Here is a 20,302-nt window from a genome sequence, read left to right on the forward strand (position 1 = left end):
GAGCCCCCATTGTCTGGATGAGGACGCTGAGTCCAGAAAAGTTTGGCCAAGTTCACAGAGCTCATGAACTGGAGATTCATTCCAAAATCCTGTCCCTGCTTCTCTTAGGTAGACCAGCTTTCCTCCCTTCCCTACCCAATCACCTCTCTAGAAACTGTCTCTAACCAGAGGTTCACTGGCCAAGTATCAAAGAGAGCCCTATCCTCCCCTACCTTCCTCTCCAGAGCAACTCCAAAGCCATTTCCTCTGGGTGCACAGGTGGGCAATGACAGTTTTCTGAATGATCTCCATGGCAACGAGCCTATTTGAAAACCATGAAGATCTGCAATAGTCTCAAGGAAGGTAATCTCAGCTGGACCACAAAGCCATATCCTCTTGCCCCTGGAAGGAATGGTGAAGAGCTCCAGAATTAAGACTAAAGCTTATTTTGCTTTACAAAATCCAGAGGTGGAAAGTGACTTTCCCAAGGTCACACAGCTAGTCAGTGGTAGATCCAGGCCTAGCATTAGTTCTGATCCTGCAAGTTTGCAGCTTCTTCTATCCTTCTATGCTGAGAATGTTTTCCAACATCGAATGGCTCAATGTTGAGTCATCTCTGGCAAAATCCTTTGGCAAAATTTCATCCTTCCTTTGTCCTCAGAAACAACATTTTTCCACACTACTTTGCAATCATCTATTTGCTGTCCTAAAATTACTGCAGCCTCTTTCGCTTATTTTAGCTGTAATGGGTCTACAATTTACACTCGGCATGTGTGAGTTGCCCAAAACCAGAATCAATCCCCAGGCATGTCTTTGAGTGGAAACCGTAACGTGCGGACTAGCCATGGCCAAAAAAAAAAAAAAAAAAAAGCCAAAGAGGAAAGGATTTAGTGAGCTACTGTCCCCTCCACATTTCCTGGGTCATTAAAGAAGTGACTTCCATTAAGAATTCTTACTCGTCTGTAACCCAAGCAATAAATCAGGTGCTCAACTGAACTGTACTTCCAGGGTGGCCTTCCCATCATGCATCAGGGAGTTGGCACTATGGGCACCAATATTTATAGAACAGGTCAAGCAATGATACATTAAGCACATTCTAAGAAACAGAGGTCTTTGCATGCTCAATATCAGTGGGGAGGAGTAAGGGAAATGGAGCGTGGGAGATCTACAGAACAGTTTGAGCAGGCTTCCAGACAATCAAGAGCAGCATGAGAGGTAGATAAGAGCTCTAGGGGCATTTTACAACCTCCATTCCCCAGTAGTCCATCCAGTGTAAGGAGGTTGCTGTCTCAACAAACAGCATGCCTTCTAGCTGCATCCATCTTTGCACCTACAGTGCGCACACAGTACCCATCACCCAGCAGGTACCAAGAACTCTTAAAAATTAATTGATGGAGTTAGTGGCATATGAGGGCCTAACGAAATGCAGTATTTGAGTCTTGCTTGTGGAACACAGCTCTCTCTAGCCAAGGGACACTTCTCATATAAGAGCCCTGCAAAGGCTGTGGTTCTGGGTTCTGTGTGGAACCCCATGGGGGCAGGCAATCTGGCCAAGGGAAAAGTGGCTCACTCAGGGTTGGAGGATGCTTTTCATTTTTCAGTATGCTGTCTCTTTCCCTTCTTTGAGAATGACCTTCTTGGTCCATCCTAGGGAACTGTCTGCTTGGTGGGAGATTAGATTTTGTTTCAAAAATGATTCAGAATGAAAGATTGAGACAATATTCAGTTATTGACACACAGAATAGGATTATGCATCTGAGCAATAGTCTAGTAAGCCAAATGCTGATTTCAGAGAGGATTTTCTAAATTCCTTTTTCTTCCCCAATAAATATTAACTGCCAAGACTGGGGACATAGCTCACAGAGTCCTCCTAGTGTGTGGACAAAGCACATCCCTGTTTGCCATTAAGGCTCAGACAAGAGTTGGAGTTGGAAAAGGAGAGGAGGTGGTGGTGTGAGTCCCAACTGTTCCCCAGCATAGAGCCTGCTGTAGCAGGGAGAGAGAAGAGAGGAGCCTCTTGGCAAGACCAGGAGTGGATCACAAGGCCAGTGGGCTGGACACCGGGCTGGTGGATTGCAGAGGTCTGCATCCAGGAGTGGTTGAGGAAAAGCTGAGCCAGCCAAAGGGGCCACCTTGCCCTTTCCAAGCTGAGGGGGACATGTCTCTGCATGTGAATCATTGTGTGAGAAATTGATCAGCTCATCCACTGTACATATCTCCTGTACAGGTTAGTGTGTGATGTTGGCCATCTGAATGGAGAGATGGTAAACAGCAGAAGTATACAGCATGGTGAAGTGAGAGCTGGATGGGCATTTCTTGTTTGTCTCATATTTCTTGCTTATTCCCATCATCCTTGGAAAACTATACCTTCCCCAGGCCATGTGGTCTAGAAGGTTATCAGTCACAGCCCTGTTCCTCCCACTAAAGTTCAGGCAGATGACCCAGTGGCCAGTCAGAGAAATATTTATCTGCTTAAATGCAGTGGATTGGTTCAAGATGGATACCCCTCTGGCCAATCAGAACAGTGCTTATTTGGATGAAATGATTGGTCCAAGATAACTAAATGGTCCAAGCAGGACCATTCAATTTTCTTTGATCCTTCGTATAGAAACGCTAGAGAAGACAGGATACCTCTTGCTTTTGATTTTCAAGCTGTAGGAATCAGACTTGGTGCTACCACGAGCAATACTTTTTAGCCCATATGAAGACGGCTGCAGATTTATAGGAGGAAGCAAAGAAACAAGATAGGGAGAGAGACACACACACAAAGTTCCAGGACATAGTTTTTTCCCTTGGATCCATCTGATTAACTTTAGACTCCACAATTCCATAAATATCTAGTGTCCACTTGTTTTTCTCAAGCTAATTTGAATTGAATTTCTTATCATTACCACCAAAATGAAACCCTATTCCTATAGAAATACCAGGAAGTATTTCTGGAGTGGATTGACTAGAGCTAGACTTTGGAAGATGGGAAGTTGTTACAGATTGAATGCTTCTCTTTCTTCAAAATCCACACGTGGAATACTAATCTTGATGGGATGATATTTGGAGGTGGGGCCTTTGGGGGGGTCATGAAGATGGAGCCTCAAATGAAATTAGGACCCTTCTAAGAATAGATACCAGTGGGCTGGGGATTTAGCTCAGTGATTCTGCCTCCTGCCTTGCAAGTTCGATCCCCGGTACCAAAAAAAAGAATAGATACCAGAAAGATGATCATATTTTTACCATATGAATACACAGCAAGAAAGCTGCCCTCAGGAAGAGGGTCCTCATCAGAAAATCCAACCCAACTAGTACCCTGATCTTAGGCTTCCAGCTTCCAAAGCTGTGACAGAAATGCTTCTGTTTAATTTTTAGGCTGGTAATAGGCATGGATAGCATGGACAGTAGAGTAGAGAGGATGAACACAGACACCCATGGTTGTATATGGTATGTGGGGGAGGAGTGGCACCCACAGCTAAAAGTTAGGCTGGGCCCAAATCACGTAGACACTGAATAGTAGAAAGAGGAGGGCCTCCTTTTCTTCTTAAAGGCAATGGAGATCCATGAAAGATGTTTGAGGAGAGCATGACAGTCCAAATATGGCCTTAGAGGAGGATTTCTTTGACCTTGAAGGCAAAGATGCTATGCAAAGAAAAGTAGGGATCTCAGGTGCATCTTCATGTAGTATCTGTGGCCACAGTTGGAACGAGCATGTTAAGAGGGACTTTAAAGGACACGGAGTCCTATCCCTACTTTCACAGAAGGAACTGGAGCCCCTCTGCTTAGATGGTGGAAGGAAAAGCAGAGTCCCTTAATGCAGCTTTTCTCCTTATGTCAGGTGAGGGGCCTATCACCTGCATTAATTTTCTTCTGTGCATAACATGGTAGCAGAAACTAAGTAGCTTTGAATAGCACCCATCCATAGGTTCTCCGTCCCATCAATCAGAACCTGGCACAGTGTTGATGAGTTCCCTGCTCAGGGTCTAACACAAGTGACATCAGGGTGGACAGCCTGAGTACTCCTCTGTAGGTCTTTGGGGAAAATCCACTTTCAAACTCATTCTTGTTGTTTGGCAGAATATGATTTCTTGTGGCTTTGGGAGTGATCTCTATTCTCTGGTGTCTTTGTTTTCTGTTTTCTTGCCTCTGGACTTCTCCACTTCCAATCCAGAAATGGTTTATGGAAGGAAATCTTGTCACACTGCATACCTCAGACTTTCTCTTCTGCAACCAGTTGGGGACACACCCTGCACTGCTGAGGGCCTGTGTGATCAGGTCAGGCCCACCCAATAATCTCCTTGTCTTTAAATCAACTGATTGGAGACCTTGCTCCCATCTGCAAAATCCTTGCACAGTGGCATGAAGATTAGGGTTTGGTTGAGGGTCCAGAATTTTGGGGAGCATTCAGACTCTGTAGCACACCCTGTCTCCCTGGCATGGGCCTCTAAAGAGAGGAGTTTGGCAGCTTAGTTCATTGAACTGGCAAGTGTGGGAGACATAGTGCCTAGAACTACACAGAAAACAAGCCCCCCCATTTCCAATAGAAAGCCAGAACTCAAGGGTCAAAGCAAGGGCGCCTTGGGCCATGCAGCTGGCTGAGCACAGCAGCCCACAGCTGCCTCTGACTGCGTTGTGCATTTGGGTTTGCTCAGAGTAATCTCCCGATGATTGACAGACATGCTTGTGACGTACACTGTGGCCACTCGCACAGCTTTGGTAGCTCCTTCATTTTCCCTCCCTGGGTGTGCCTGGCTCATTCTCACCTGTCTTGTGCAGCTAACCCATGGACTCCAAAAGAAGCTGCGCTGTCCTTCACCCTCTGGATCAGGCTACACTGTGAAGCCTGGAGGAGCCATTAAAGTCATGGTCCACACACCACTCTGCAGCGCTCTGGGTCACAGGACAAGGACTTTAGGTTCATTCAATCCAGCCCAGCCATGCACATCATGCCAGCACGTTTTACTGTGAATGGTGTGATCATTATTCAATAAGTGGCCAGCTCTTAAACTGTTTAATCAATTTCTTTACAGATAGCTTGATAGGGCTTTGGGGAGGGGTCTGCTCAAATACAGAACTGTAGAAGGAAACAAGGAAGAAAGGAGCATGCATTGTTATTCTAATTATGGTCTCTGACCTCCCTTCTTCCCAGGAGGAGAGGAACACTTTTCTTTTTTTTTTTGGTACTGGGGATCGAACTCCGGACCTTCCACTTGCGAGGCAGGTGGCGGAACCACTGAGCTAAATCCCCAGCCTGAGAGGGACATTTATCTTTTGGAGCAACCTGCTCCTGCTAACCTGGGGGCAACCTGGAAGGTCAGTGCTGCTGGTGAGCCCCACTGGCAGGAGCCACTCCATGTGCAAGGACCGGGGTCGTCATGTTGTTGGGCTCCAGGTCAGACCTGCCTCTGATTCTCCCAGTCTCCAGCAGGTCGGCTCGGCTCCGAGCAGTTTGTGTTTTGAAAGTCTCATAAATTTCCAAGAAACTTCTCCAGACAACTGTCACGAGGCTGCACCTGCCAAACAAACACAAACAGAGCTCTCCTCCACCAGATTAGTTACTTAATTAAGAAGAGAAAGAGACAAGGCACATAATGTGGAGATAATTACCCATCTTGCCAAGTCTCTAAGTGTAGCGTGGCGCACGCGGGCCAATTGCAGCACCGCCGCTAATGCATATTCATCCAAAGTTGTAACTGCTGTGAACATTTTCCACACAGACAGCAGTATGTTCAACCAACAATCTGAGCGCCTTCTCAGATTCCAGCATCTTCCCACACCCTTCCCCTGCCTTCCCAGGCTCCCTTTCAGTCTCTCTGTGAAGGAATTTGCTAAACAAAGCAAACAGAAAATCAGTTACCAGTGAGTGTGACCAAAATCCTCTCCAGGTGATGTTGTTGGGAGCAATCAATTCTGGACCCAAAAAATAAGTGTTTGGATTTTTTCCCTGGCATGTCAACTCATTCAATTTCATTTCCTTGAATTACAAGGCTGTATGGAGTGTTTACTGGGACAGGCCCAGTGCCAATCAAGTACTATGCAGTACAAAGATGGGTATAACAAGGCCTCATCCCAAGAGACTTACACCCAAGGAGAGAAGCTCTCTGATCTATGGACTAGGATGGGTGGGGATTATTTCAGAAACAAAATAGAGAAGTTAAGTAAATTACCCAAACAAAGCAATAAAATAGGTGGTCTGGGCCTTGAATCTAGCTTATCTGAGTCCAAATCCTATGTACAAGGGAGACAAGGGGAAATTCTCCTGTGGAAATAGAGGAAGATGGAAGAAAGAACAGACCCTGGAAAGGCATAGATGTGAACTTTGCCTCTTAAAATCTCTGTTACCTTAGATAATCATTGACCTGGGAAAGTTACTGAAATGAGGATGATAAGATCTAAGAAATAAAACTACTGCTAAGACTAAATAAAATCAGATTCCTAAAGCTGCAGCCTAGGACAGTGCCTGGCCCTTGGCAGAAGCTTAAGGAGTACAGGCCACCCCTGTTTTATAATGGTTTGACTTATAATTTTTAAACTTCATCATGGTGTGAAAGTAATGTACACTTAGTAGAAACCATACTTTGAATATTGATATTTTCTTAGGCTACTGATATGCAGTACAATATGCTGTCATAATACTGGTCAGTACATGTAGAAGCTGTAGCTCCTAGTCAGCCACATAATCATGAAAGAAAGCAATCCATATTGTGTATTTGTTGCTGGATTAAGTGCATTTGTCACTTACAATATTTTGAACTTATGACGGGCTTATGAGGATGTAACTTCATCATAACTTGAGGAGCATCTATGGTCATGTGCTTGTCTTGGCTAATAGGACATCTTGAGCACAATAGGAGATTAGGGGAGAGAGAGATCCAGGACAGTATGTGACACGGAAGCCTCAGTAGGTCTTTACATGTAGCTCTCTACATGTAGGTAGATCTAGGCAGACAGAAATGAAAGCAAAGGCGTTTCAAGTGCTGGCAAAAAGAAGGAAGATGCACATATTCAGGAGAACACAGCAATGGTGCGGCAGAACGTGGTGGGTACAGGAGAAGGTCAGGCTGGAAAGTCAGGCTGAGATGCAGACTTGCATTTCAGGGTTAGAATAATCAAGGGGATTTGGTACATAGTTTGAAAAGTGGAGCTAATGTTGGTCAGCCCCCTATCAAGCCTGTAGTCTGGCCTTTAGGAAGAAAGATCATGAGGAGTCCCATGACTCAGAGGCTTTCAATACATGTTTAAGTGGTGGAAAAATCAACAACACAGTCAGCTTTGCTAAAAGCACACAGGCATCCTGATCTGGCGGTATACTCCTCACTATCCAACTTTCCTTATCCTAGGTCACCAGGAGAGACAACAGAAAACAGCACCCAGTTTCTAAGAAAAGAAGAAGAAACAAATTAACTTTGAACAAACTTGGAATTGTCTTTCCAATCTCAGGCTAGACCCTAAGGAGCCCACAGCACAGTTAAGAAAAAACTAAAATATCAGGGGCTATCACCACCATCTCTGCCCTTCTATCAGGGGACCAGATAGGTTTCAACTAGGATGCAAATTCCACTTGACAGGAGCTACCTGGAGTCCAGAACAATGGAACAGTATAAGGACATTGGTTCAATTCTGTGCTGCAATTGATTAGCAATGCCTGCCAAGAGCATGTTATAGAGGAGTGGCTATATATGTATTTGGCATCCTTGGCAACTCTCCCTGGGTATTTGGCCAGTTTAAGCCTACGTCCAGTCTTGGATTGTTTGTTTCCATTTCTGGAGGAGGAGAGAAAGAAAAAGGAACAAAAGAACAACAATAGCTACCATATATTGAACCCTTACTGCATTAGAAAAAGGCCCTTTCATAGCTAAGCATGAGGAATGCCCATTGCTGTGATTCCTGTCTTCAGGGTGCATCAGAATCACCCCAGGAGCACTTGAAATGACTTAGTTGTCCCACGATGCTTGGTTTCAATGATCCAGGGCAGGGTTAGGCCTCAGCATTGTTTAAGGCTTTCTTGGTGGTTCTGATGAGGCTGCAGGCTGAGAATCTTTGTGCCTATGGTTGGCTTAGTGGATGAAGCAACATGGAGTTAATGATTTCAGTCCCACCACAAGGTTCCTGATCCTTAAGCCTGTCTGAACGCTCTGCTTTTGGTCTCTGGAGGTGCATCGAGCTCAGCTGGCAACAGCAGGAGATGAAGATGGTGAGAGGAGCATGCCCTGTGCTGGTGGCATCAAGAAGGCCAGAGACAGGCTCTGACCTGGGCCTTGGGAGGATGGGCAGAATTTGGACAGAGAGACTGGCATAAGAGGAACTGCACATTGTAGGACACCAGAAGTGGCTGGAAATCAGCTGCAGCAGAAGCCCTAGGGAGAAAACTAGAAGCCTAGGACCAAGCCCATGTGACCCACAGAAAGCTGGCTGAGAACTGAGGTCATGAATCTGGGGCAGGGTCCTGATCTGCCCAAGCTTTCCTTAGGTTGACCTACCTGCCAAGCTCACCTTTTGGAAGCCCTGCATCTGGCCAGCTGCCAGATTTGAGTATCACACTGGGCTCCCGGAGCTGAGATCTCTCCCTGCCTATTCTCCCTCCAGTGTATACCCCCGAGTCTGTCAAAAGCCTGTTGCTGTTTTAACTTGACACCTGCCCATGTTGCTTCTTTTGTCCGTTCCTGTCTCCCACCTGTTCACAGGACTTCTAAATTAGTCATCTGTTGCCAAGGAAACACTCCGCTCCCCCAAGGTGTGAATCTTGAGGGATTCAATTTTGGAAGAAAGGAAAGTGAGTTACCTGGGCTGTATTGGTCCATACACTTGTGGCAAAAGGTGCTCCAAGGTCGTTAAAGAGCAATTGCTGTTTAATTCAAACTCTGTTCCTGATAGAACCAGAACTCTAAAATGGCAGCAGTCAGAATCCTGTGGTGAAATCCCTGGAGGGCCAGAGACCCTGTTCCCCAGAGCTTTCTTTCCCCATTTAGGAATCCAGTAATCAGCCCTGCAATGGATTTAAAAAATGCTTTGAAAACTGTGAAGTCCTATTAAATATAGAGGAGAATTATTACCTGAATTTCTTCTCTCCACGGATTCCACACAAACATCTATCCCACACCAGGTTCTTGTCACACATCACCTGTGGAACATCAGGGGAGGTCCTGCCGTTGTTCCCATTATACAGATCCAAGGACACAGAGACTTACATGACCCACCCAGGTGGCACAGCCAGTGAGAGTAGGGTTCTATGTATCCCTAATGGAAGCCTCTGTCCCTGGTGCAGTCTGAAGCCAGGATGCTTTCTGATGGTTAGTGATACCCTGCCTGACCCTCATGGTGTCCAAAGGAGCAGTGACATTTTCAAAGCAGAGTTTCAATTTCTTCTGATTAACAGTGCTCAATGGTAGATGTACTTTGGGGCAGTGAGGAAGAGGAGGAGGAGGAGGAGGAGGAGGAGGAGGAGGAAGGCAGTGCCATAAGAAGCAGCAGACACAATGACCAATGGCTCCTAGGTTACTTGGCCCAGGAAGGTTGGCACTGATGCCCCTGCCATGGGGACTTGTTCACTGGGTGCCCCTCGCCCTCCTTGAAAAGTGGTTAATGAGAAAGCCTTTGTGGGGAAAGGGATGGTGGCTTCTCCTCCCTGATGGCCATGGTTTAGGACAGCAAATCTAAATGGCCCTCCAGGCTCATCCCCAAGACAGCAGCCCCACAGGGAGATCTGGGTGCCACCTCAGCAGCAAAGCCTCTTTCTTACCAGGAAGATCCTGCTTTCCTTTGGCTGACGAGACACACCCTGCACCCCTCTCCACTTATAAGGTGGGATACAATGAGGTGCGTGTCTTCCCACGGTGGGTGCAGACAGACCTGGAGCCCAGCCTGAATAGCTCCCAGGGTGCAGTGGCTGTGCCCCACCCTTGGTCCTTCTCTGCTTGCAAGTTGTGCCCCACAACACCTATCTTAGAGCATGTGTGAGTGGGCTTGCTTTGGATGATGATGGCAGTAATGGAGGTGTAGGACCAGCAGGATGGCAGTTGTAAAGCAGAGTGAGAAATGGTATGCAAAAACAGAAGCCAAGTGTGGCAGCACATGCCTGTAATCCCAGCACTCTGGAAGGCTGAGACAGGAGGACTGCAAGTTCTAGCCCAGTGTGGGCAACTTAGTCACTTAGTGAGGTTCTGTTTCAGAATAAAAAATTTCAAAAAGGCTAGGGGTGTAGCTCAGTGCAAAGACCCTGAGTTCAACCTCCAATACTGCAAAAAATAATGAAGGAAAGAAAGAAAGAAAGAAAGAAAGAAAGAAAGAAAGAAAGAAAGAAAGAAAGAAAGAAAGGAAGGAAGGAAGGAAGAAAGAAAGAAAGAAAGAAGGAAGGAGGGAGGGAAGGAAGGAAGGAAGGAAGGAAGGAAGGAAGGAAGGAAGGAAGGAAGGAAGGAAGGAAGGAAAGGGAAGGGAAAGAAGGAAGGAAAGAAAGAAAGATCTCTGTCTCTGCATCTGGGCTGGTTCTGACTGTGATCAGATGACAGTTTCTACAGAAAATACTTTTAGAATTACTACGTGGGCCGGGGAGTTAGCTCAGTGGTTTCACTGCCTGGTGCGCAAGCGCAAGGACCCTAGTTCGATCCCCAGTACCAAAAAAAAAGAATCACTACGTGGTTGGGCACAGCCAACTGCCAGGACAGGGAGGGTAAGACCTTGTGTCTTTCTCAGGTGCTCTTAGAGGGCATCCCAGAGTTCCTGGGATATGCATAGGGCCTCTGCCTAGGACGATACTCTCTCCTCACAGACCAGGAGACTTGGGCCCAGCCCTGGCAGTGGGCTGATCCATCTCTGCATGTCAGAAATAGACCATGGCCCTCCCACTCTGACCTGGACCTGGTGCAGGCAGAGCTGAAGCTGCTTCTTTTGGCTTTGTCCCTGGACACTTCACCTACCACTTCCTGCTTCCTTCCTCCCTCCCTGGTGGGATCTATCTGGAGGCTGGGACATCAGAGAGCCCAGCTCCGTCTCCCACCCGCTCAGCCTCCTGTAGGGTCTCATGGGAGCTGGATGGCACTGCCAGGCCCGACGCTGGGTGCTTTTTGTGCATCCTGTAATGAATTCCCAAACCATCCTAGTAACCCAGGGGTGTTATCCCAGCTCCATGAGCACTCCAGTCAGATCTCTCCTAAATCTCTTCCACTCCCACCTGCAGGGAGCACCGTGAACTTGGAACTTTTGCTAACTCGCGCACCTCCATTTCTCCATCTGTAAAGTGGAGCCCTTCAAAATGCTGACCTCTTTCTGTGCTATTGGGGGGATGATAAGAGGACACCAGACCAAGAACCCGGCCCAGCGCTCAGCTCATGATCATCTGCACCATTCCTGTGATGAGAGATGTGTGTCTGTAAGCTCAGAGTTCTGAGTAACCTACACAGAGCTGGATTTGAGCTTGACTCTAATGAACCCCAGAGCTCTTCTACCAGAACCCTGGGTGCAGGAGCTCAAAATGTGGCCCAGGGACCAACATTATCAGCATCCCTGGAAATGCACGGTCTCTGTCCCCATCCCAGACCTAGGAATTGGCAGCCGGCTGTGTACCTATCCTCCTGGGATTCCATGCACAGTCAAGCTCTTGAGAACCCCTGGGCGAGGAGATTGCAAAGATCCTCACACCCCTCCCACCTGTCCTGTCCCCTGCCCCTATCCTGCTCAGAGAAAACTCTGGAACACTTCAAAGAAATAGCAAGCAAAGCAAATTGTGCAGAGCTGGAGGATGAGGCACAAAGGAGCAATTAGAACCTGGGAGGGAGTTCACAGCCCCAGGAGCATGGTTATTTTGAGTGAATTTTTAAAGAACTACAACACCATAAGGAGAGTCATATCTTCATTAATTCATAGCATCCTTCTCCCCCATCTCTGTTCTCTCGGCATCTGCCATGGCTCCTGGTCCAGAGAAGAGTCACAGGACAAGGCGCAGCCCCTGAGCAACACCAGCTGTGTTACTATGGTCCATGCCGCCAGTGTTATGATGAAGGGGACCAGGGACCACCATAGTGAGAACAGGAAAGGAAAAAGAGATTGACAGCTCTTCCCAGCTAGACTGGGAGATAAAAGCCTGCAGGGTCCCACGTGGTTGTCACTGGAGGGAGAGTGAGAGCCAGGCTAGGCCTAGAGGAGGCAGTGAGGTTGCTGGGCAGGGCACTAAAAAGGTGGCTGCCACACCTGGGAATGACTTTGTCCTAAAAGCCTGCACCCGAGCTCCCGTGCTGTAGGAAGGGCAGCTGTACCTTGCCATTATTTTGAATTTCTGCAGGTAAGTGCCCTGAGGCAGAAGCACTGCTCCTGGTCCTACCCGGGGACCCACCCAGCCCACCCAGCCCACCCAGCTGCTGGGAGGCAGAGCCCACCTGTGCCAGCTGCCAGGCTGCCCTCTGTGCTCCGAGCCGCAAACACGCCGACAGTGGGTGGCAGCAGGTGGGCGCCCCATGGGGAGGCAATGAAACTCACAGCTGTAAACGAGTTTATTATTGTTGTTAACTCAGGAAATAAATGTCTGGAGCACTAATAAAACATTGTGCTTGCTGCCTTTCTTTCTCAGAGGCCAGGTTTCTCCCAGCACTTTGGCTGTTGGAGCCAGTGTGGTCCTTGGAGCCCAGGGCAGGGCCTGGAAGTGGGTTTCCTCCTGGGGTCCCGCCTCCATCAGCCCACCTTGGAAAAGCCCAGTCCTACCTGGTCCCCAGGGGAGTTGGGAGAGGAAGGGTCAGGAAGGATGGGAGGAGGAGTTTGCATGGCAGGAAGCTCACAGAGACCTCCAGACACCCGCACAGAAGTGTCTTCAAGCCTTGCCTCTCTGCTCTCTTGCATGGAGCATCACGCACTCCTGTAGCTGGGTGGTGCTGACTGCCCTTCAGCCTTCACCTCCTGAGCTCCAGACCGGCCCATGATGATGCCACAGACACATTGCTGCCCTCTGGGCCTCCACTGCAGCATCTATAAATGAGGACAAGATGCCACAGGCCTTCCTGGGATTCGCTGGGGTCTCCTAGGCCGGGGCGCCCTGGTCAAATGCAGGTGAGAACAAAGCCTTAGGAATCTTGGGCACTTTGCTGGCCATGGGTCATGTTTGGGTGAGGCTGTTGCTAAGTGCTTTATCAAACTTGAAATCATCAGGGACTTAGCACAAAGTACATTTATTTGCTTATTTCCTGCTCTAAGGGGATGTTTCTGGTTGATAAGCAGCTTGCCTCCATGTGGTGATTCTGGAACCCTGGTTCCACCCATCTGGTGGCTCTGCCTGCTCTAAGGCTTCAGAATCCTCTGTATCACTTAGCTGATGAGGGAGGGAGGTGAAGAAGGGCACCAAGGTCTAAATCCCTGGCTCCTCTCCATTGGTAGATGCCAGTCACATGCCAGAGTTGTTGCAAAGGATCCTGGGAGATGTAGTCCGTGGCTGAGCAGCACCCTCCCATGTGAGCAGGGAATGTGTACGTCTTCTACACAGTTGGTCATGTCCACCACAGTCCATTTCTGCTTATCATAGGGCTGAGCAAAGAAGTCAGGGTCACAGATGGCCTGCTTTCAGGGCTGAGTCTGGCTGTTCTCCCACCTGATCTAGGGACCTACTCTACTGAGGACATCACTGAGGTATCAATGTCACAGGGTGGAGGGGAGTGCAGAGAAGGCAAATAATGAGTGGCTCTGTACAGATGCTCTTGGTTGCCTCAGTTTCTCCCAACTGAAAAACAGGGTTACTAAGAGTACCTACTCCCTCAGGTTGCAGGTCCTATGGTTGAGGGAAGCCCTCAGCCATAGGACCTGCACAAGGAAAGTTAACTAATGAAGAATGGGGGAATGTGCCTCAGAGCCAGAGAAGTGGGCAAAGAGCCAGTAAATGTGGGTGTCGAGGTCCCTAAATCCGAGCCCTTGGGATCACCTCTGAGCCCAGCATGGCCCTGTCAGGTAGAACTGTGTGTGTGGGGGGGGGCACACGCACGCTGGGTTTAAACTCACTGGAGCAAAAACCAACTGAGGTCAAACACCTTCCCTCCAAAAGTAAATGTATACACACAATCACAGACAGAAGAAAGAAACAAATAGCTATGCCATTTAGCTATGGATAATGATGTGCTATATTTAGCAGGGGTTTGGCATAGTCATTTATGGTCATGTATTACTTGAGGGTTTAAGCAAGTATCCCACTCCCAAAAATAATTACCTCGCCAAGAATTGAGAGAGGGAGAGAGAATAGATGGAGCTGATGGTGTAGCAGCCCTGCCCCCTGGGTGCTGGTGCCACAGCTGGGCAGCTCCAGGCAAGGGCAGAGGATGCCATTGTGGGCAGGCAAATCATGGTGCCCTCCCAGGTAACAAAGCCCTTGTCTCTGTGATGGGCACCAGGGTGGCCCATGGCAGGTGGGCTAGCCTCCCTGTCCTCACTGGGCCACTGGAGAACTACATGGCCTTAGCAGCTGTGGGTGTCAGAGCCAATCTGGAAAGGGCACTTCAAGGGTCTGGCCAGTGGCTGTGCCACAGCTGCAGGAAGCTCCCAGGGACACCGAGGCAATGGGATGCTCTGCCGAGCTCCTACAGTCACAACATGCTCCAGAGGCCACTGGGCTCACAGGAAGGGCTGAAATCCTGGTTGAATCAGGTTGGTGAAGCTGCTGCCCATTCCCTCAAGACCCTTGCCTCCTCCTTCCCCTCTTTCCCTGCTCTCAGAATCCAGGCAGCTGAGACACTCAGCATGCAGAGAACTTTGCTCTGCTAACTTCTGCACTAACCCTATAGGACCCAGAATAGATCAATGGGGTGGAAAGTGTAGAGATTTGAGTTCCAGTCCAAGCTCTGCCATTCAGTCACTGTCCCCTGGGGCCAGCTGTGTGGCTCCCTAGGCCTCAGGTTCTCAGTGTGCAAAATGGGGGCCCAACACAAGGGCTAAGAAAAACCGAAGAAGGAAGCATACAGGACAGCTATCATTTTGTAGATATTGGATAGCTGGAAATGTCCTCATCTCACAGGGATCTAGATAACTCTGCAGCCCAACATCTGTACACCTCTCTTGAATTTCCATCTTTGCAATTCTGCCTCTAAGTCTTTGATCCTTGGAAAAATCCGGTGCCCACTGGGAGAATACCAGGAAGATGCGAAAAGCAAACTTGTATGTACCCTGAGCTTGGATGGCAAGCAGATTCCTTCTGGGTGCTAACTTTAGTCAGCTGGGAGAAGTCACAGGGAGTCACTGTGTTGAGGAAGATTCCGAGGTCCTGCTGGGTGGGGAAGAAAGCTGCCCAGTGGCCGATGTGCTTTGGATTTTGCCCTTCGGTGCTGAGGGCACTCAGTGGCTTGTTCCCTCTCCTGCCACCACCCAGGCCACTCCCCCAGGAGGTCCTCCTGCTTGCCCTTCCTAAGCACGTCCTGCCCTTTGCTGTGTGTTCCCCAGGCCATCCAGCCTGCCTGGCTTGGGGCATTGGTATTCCTTTACTGTCTGCCCAGCTGCCTGCAGCCAAGGCAGCTCTTGGCAGCAGAGGGAAAAGGATTTGAGCATGCAGAACCATGCCTCAGCATCCTTCTCCCCAAGCCTCATTACGATATTGTCGATATTCCCCGAGAAAGGGCACCTCTCCCGGCGCCTTCGCTTTCGTATTAATGTGTGTGAAGGCAAGTCAGGCCTGATTATCATGAAGACAATTGCCGCCGTCCCTCCTGGAGAAGGCTCATCCAGACTGTGTAGGCGGTTTAATTTCAGAGACCCATTAATTGGCAAAATTGCTTAAGCAGCTGCTCCCAGTGTCATTTCAGGACCACTTTGTGAGAAGCAGAGAGGAGGGGAGAGGAGAGGGAGGAAGGAAGCCGGCTTTCCTGGAGGCCACCCTGCCTGGCTCCAAGGTTTTCTCATCTGAGCAGACAGATACCAACCATGCTATGGGGGAGGACCACGCTATGGGCCTGGGCTTGCTGCTCCCTGTGTCCACTCAGGCCTCAGACCTGCATGCACACACCTCATTCCTTCCACTGCCTCTGGCCTCTCCAATCATTCCCAGCTGCCTGGGATGTGTTCCCACAAAGCCATCTCCTCCTTCTGCCCACTGCCTATGTTACTGGAATGCTTCTACTGGGTCCAAGGACAGGTTGTCTAGTGGACAGGGCTCTGGTGTTGTTATCTCTCCACCCCCAGAACATAAGATGAATAAAGTCTTGGCATGGACAGTGCTTAGGTCATTAAAGCCATCTATTTGTTCAACAAACATGCTCCAGGGCTTGTGCTAAGGCAGAGAAGTCAAGGCAGAGTCTGCCATGTCACCAAGGGACAAAGAGCTGGGGATATCTCAGGGGAGAGAGATGGCATGCCTAGCTTAGGGGAGCAGAGAAATTTTTGCAGAGAAGAGGCCCTGAGCAGAGCCTTATGAAAGAGATCTAGCAAGCTTGGTGATTGTTCTAATGCTAGAGCCTTCCACAAAGTGAACAAATAGAAAAAAATGTGTGTGTATGTGTGTGTGTGTTTTGATTAATTCCCAGGAGACATATAAATCTTGGAATGAATATACTTCTAAAAAAATATCGGAGTGTAGTGTTTATGCAGTAAGGCACATAAATGTCTGGTAGATGCCTTGCTACATTTTTACATGAGCCTCTGTCCCATAACTGGCACCTAGATGAAGCACTAGAACATTCCCAGCTCCCCGGAAAGTTCCTTGAGGCCTTTGCCCACCAATGAGTAGTCTCTGGTTTGACCTACAGATTGGTTTTCCTGGACGTAGTGTTCCTTCACGTCTGGCTTCCTTCCCTCAATCTTATGTGGCAAGACTTTAGCAAATGCCTCCTAAAGCCCAGCTCTGGAAAAGACTCCTTATTCCTGACCACACATCCATTTCCTCAATCTTTCTTACCAAAAGAAGTCAATTTCTGTATGGTGGGACTGTGCGCTGCTAAAAGACTACATTTCCCAGCATCCTCTGCAACCACAGTGGCCAATGCAATGTCAGCAGAAGCTTCTTAGCAAGGACTGGCAAACCCTTCACGGGCTGGATCAGCCAAGAGATCTTGCTCACCTTCCTTCTGTTGCCTGGCTCTGGATGTGACTAGAGTTCCAACAGCCACATTGGGTCACATGACAAGCATGGTGGATCTGGGTGGCTGATGGCATCCTGGAGCCTCATGGGAGCCCTGGACAGCCTTCCTCCAGACATATTTAAACCACTGTGGGTACAGGCAGGAGAACTGAGCTTAATGGATCATCTTGGTGCATAAATCTGCTTGTTACTTGAGTGAAATCCAGATTTATTGCCATGCCCACATGTTCTTGGGTGATCTGGCTTCTGGCTTGCTTTCTGATCTCTCCTTCCACTTTCCCCCTTGCTTTCCATCCTCATTCATTTCTTTGGGTACCCAGGACCTTTGCACATGCTGCTATCTCTTTGGCAAGAGCACTATTTCCTCTGTATGCCTGCTCTCATTTTCCCATCTTACCCTAAGTGCTGCTTCTTCAAAGAGGCCTTCCCTGAGCATCTGACCTGAACAGGATGCCCCTGGATTTTGTAATTATATAGTCACTTGTTTATTTGTTGAAAGCCTGTTTACCTCTGTTGAACCCTTAATTCTATGAGGCAAGGACTGTGATTTTGTTTTGTTCACCTGTACGTCCCCAGAGCCTAATAGTTGACACAGTAAGGAGACTATAGCTCCCAGCTCTACACTAAAAGAGACCACAAATTTCTACCCTAAGAGAAAATAAAAGCAATAATATGATAAGATACTAAAGGCACCAAAATGAACAAAAGAGACAGAGAACTAAGGGACCAAGACCAGATTGGTGGGTGGCCCTTGGGGACTCACAGGGAAAATCCAGGAAAGGGGGCTGAACATAATCAGGGAAGGCCCTGGGGACAAATGAAAGGAATGAAAAATGTGAAAACCATTCTGTGTTTGGAGAATGCTCTATTAAGGAAAGTCAAATTGAACCATGAATATCCAAATGCTAAAATAACAATGGCTTAAAGAAGACATAAGTTTTTGCTTTAGTGTCATAAAAAAAGCATGAATTCACTAGAATCTTAGCCTCTTTCTATCCAGTTCCTCTGCCATCTTTAATGCATTGCTTCATGGTCTAATATGGCTGCTTGTGCTCCAGCTGCTACATTCAGAATCCATGAAGTAGAAAGAAAGCAAACACAAAGGGACAAAGGATTTATGTCAGGTTCTTTTAACATTTTATTGGCCCAAACCTAGTTCAATTGTCTGCTCTAGCTTTGGGAGAGGCTTGGGAACGTAGTCATGATTCTGATTCTAGCTCAATGGCAGAAATGCCTTCTCCCAAACAATCCCACTGAAGTTTGTTGATTGCACCAATCCCCAAGTGAGAGTCTTCCTAGGAGCAAGCCCTTCCCAGAATGCCTCTGGTGTGAAGAACACCAGAAGGAGTCAGGAATCCCCAGGCTCCTGTATGTGAGGGATGTCAATGTTCATGTACCAACTCTCCACAAGGAATGTAAACATTATGTACTACAAACATATACATATAAAATAAAAAGAAATTAAGTTAAAAAAAAAAAGAACCTCAGCTCAATGGCCCCTGAGAGGTTACGAGGAGGTCAGTCAGCCAACAGGAAGCTAAGGCCAAACTCAGAAACTTGCTATATTCAATCTTCTTTTGAATCTGTTGCTGTTCACAGGACCAATCAGAAGATACTCTTTTTAATTCTTCATTTGCATGTGGGTACAGCCAATCAAAAGACACTATTCCTGACCCTTCATTTACATGAACAGGAAGCCAAGCCAGTGTTTTGATAGGACAGTTTACACACAATGTGCTGCCAATTGAGTGTTTCCCAATTCCTTATTTACATAAAAGAGAGATAACCCGGGTATTTAGGATACAAAAGGCCCTTTCCCTTATCCTCCAGGCTGCTGTGAGCCTTTTTACCAGCCTCCTCTCATCCTGTAAAGCGTACTCCTTTTCTGCCTTCAGTAAATGTACATTTTTGCTGTCTTTTCTGTGCATTTTGTCCGATTCTTTGGGACATCAAGGACTTGGAAAGAAGCCCTAGGGGACCCTCCATTGGAAGGACTAAGAGAAGTGGGATATGGGGACATGAGGTGTTGTCAGAATAGAGGGACAGAGGGCCAGGGCAGCCAGCAGGTGATCACAGCCCTCCTCAGAGGGTCTGCCATGGTCCTTACAGGTGACATTGGTGGCCATGTTGTACTTTCCTAGCAGGACCACCAGGCCCCAAACCAAAGGTGACTTCGATCTGCCTAAGGGAACTCGGGGAGGAGGGGACAGAGCTGGGCCTCCAGCCTGGCACTCTGGATTGTGGTCTGCCATCCTCTCTCCCACAGATTGTCCTACGATCCCTGTGGTCCAGAGAGATGGTGGTCCGGGACCCACTCACAGGTGCCTGGTCCCCACAGCTGGTGGGTGCCGACCTCCCTTGCTGTCCAGGTCCCACCTCGCAGCACTCCATGGCCTCTGCCTCCCTCTCCAAGGTGGGCAGTCATCAGTCCATCTCCCCAAACCCAACCCTGCACCCCAAGACAGCAGCCCTCTTCCCATCCCCTGAGGACAGTGGACACCTCCGCTACTTCTGTGTCTAGCAGCCCCCTGAGCACAGCTTCTTGGGGCCACGAAGGCTGCAGGGGCACCCACCACCTCCCACTTAGGCCTAACCGGCTTCCTGGCTTCTGCCCAAGTCCTGGTTCCTGTGGGACTGGCTGCCACAGCTCAGTTGAACTCTGGCCCACAGTGTAGGAGCAAAGGCTGAGGGTTCAGATCTCGCCCTGTTATTTGCCAGCTGTGTGAACCTTGGCATTTACTTAACCTCTCGGAGCCTCTCTTATAAAACTGGTATCACACTACCTCCCACAAAAGGGGGTTGAGATGATCCCAAACTAACCTTTAAATAAGACAGCACATCCTCTCTGGTCCAGCTCCGGAACTCAGAGGACACAGTGCCCACAGCGGCACACGCTCCCTCCTGGCAACCCTCAGAACTACATTTCCCAGGCTGCCTTGCTGCTGGCTTCCTATCGAGTTCGGCCAATAGGAGGCCCCGGCGGGAGGCTGGCGGGTGGAAGATGGGCTGCTGTGGGCCCTGCTGGAGTGCAGGCGCTCAGGCCCCCGGACAAAACCAGCTTTCCATCTTCCTCTACTGCTCTGTCCTTTAAGCCCCCCGTAACCAGTGCCTTGCATCAAACCTGCTTGAAGCATCTGGAGCTGTTTCCGCCCTGGACACTCGGAGATCGCGGGTGCACCTTCACAGCTCAGGCCCCCACAGGCCTATAACCACCTGCCTGACCTCCCACCCCCCGCCCCAACACTCAGATCAGACCCAGACTCGGGCCTCAGTTTCTCCCCAAGCCCTGCCCCCAGCCCTGGCTGTGGC

The 20,302-nt window shown here is 48.7% G+C and overlaps 1 long non-coding RNA gene across 1 annotated transcript; it reads right to left on the reverse strand.

Moving 5' to 3' along the window:
* Nucleotides 1-4,577: 4,577 nt before the first annotated feature.
* On the reverse strand, nt 4,578-19,904 carry LOC110344123 (uncharacterized). Its single transcript, XR_002386438.2, has 3 exons — nt 19,814-19,904; nt 8,747-8,950; nt 4,578-5,477 (listed from the first exon to the last, which is right to left on the reverse strand). It is a non-coding gene; the product is annotated as an uncharacterized LOC110344123 (long non-coding RNA).
* Between the last annotated feature and the right edge of the window lie 398 nt (nt 19,905-20,302).

Source organism: Heterocephalus glaber, unplaced genomic scaffold, assembly GCF_053883595.1.
Source record: "Heterocephalus glaber isolate CG9 unplaced genomic scaffold, H.glaber_assembly_v1.0 deba00001689, whole genome shotgun sequence".
Classification (NCBI taxonomy): domain Eukaryota; kingdom Metazoa; phylum Chordata; class Mammalia; order Rodentia; family Bathyergidae; genus Heterocephalus; species Heterocephalus glaber.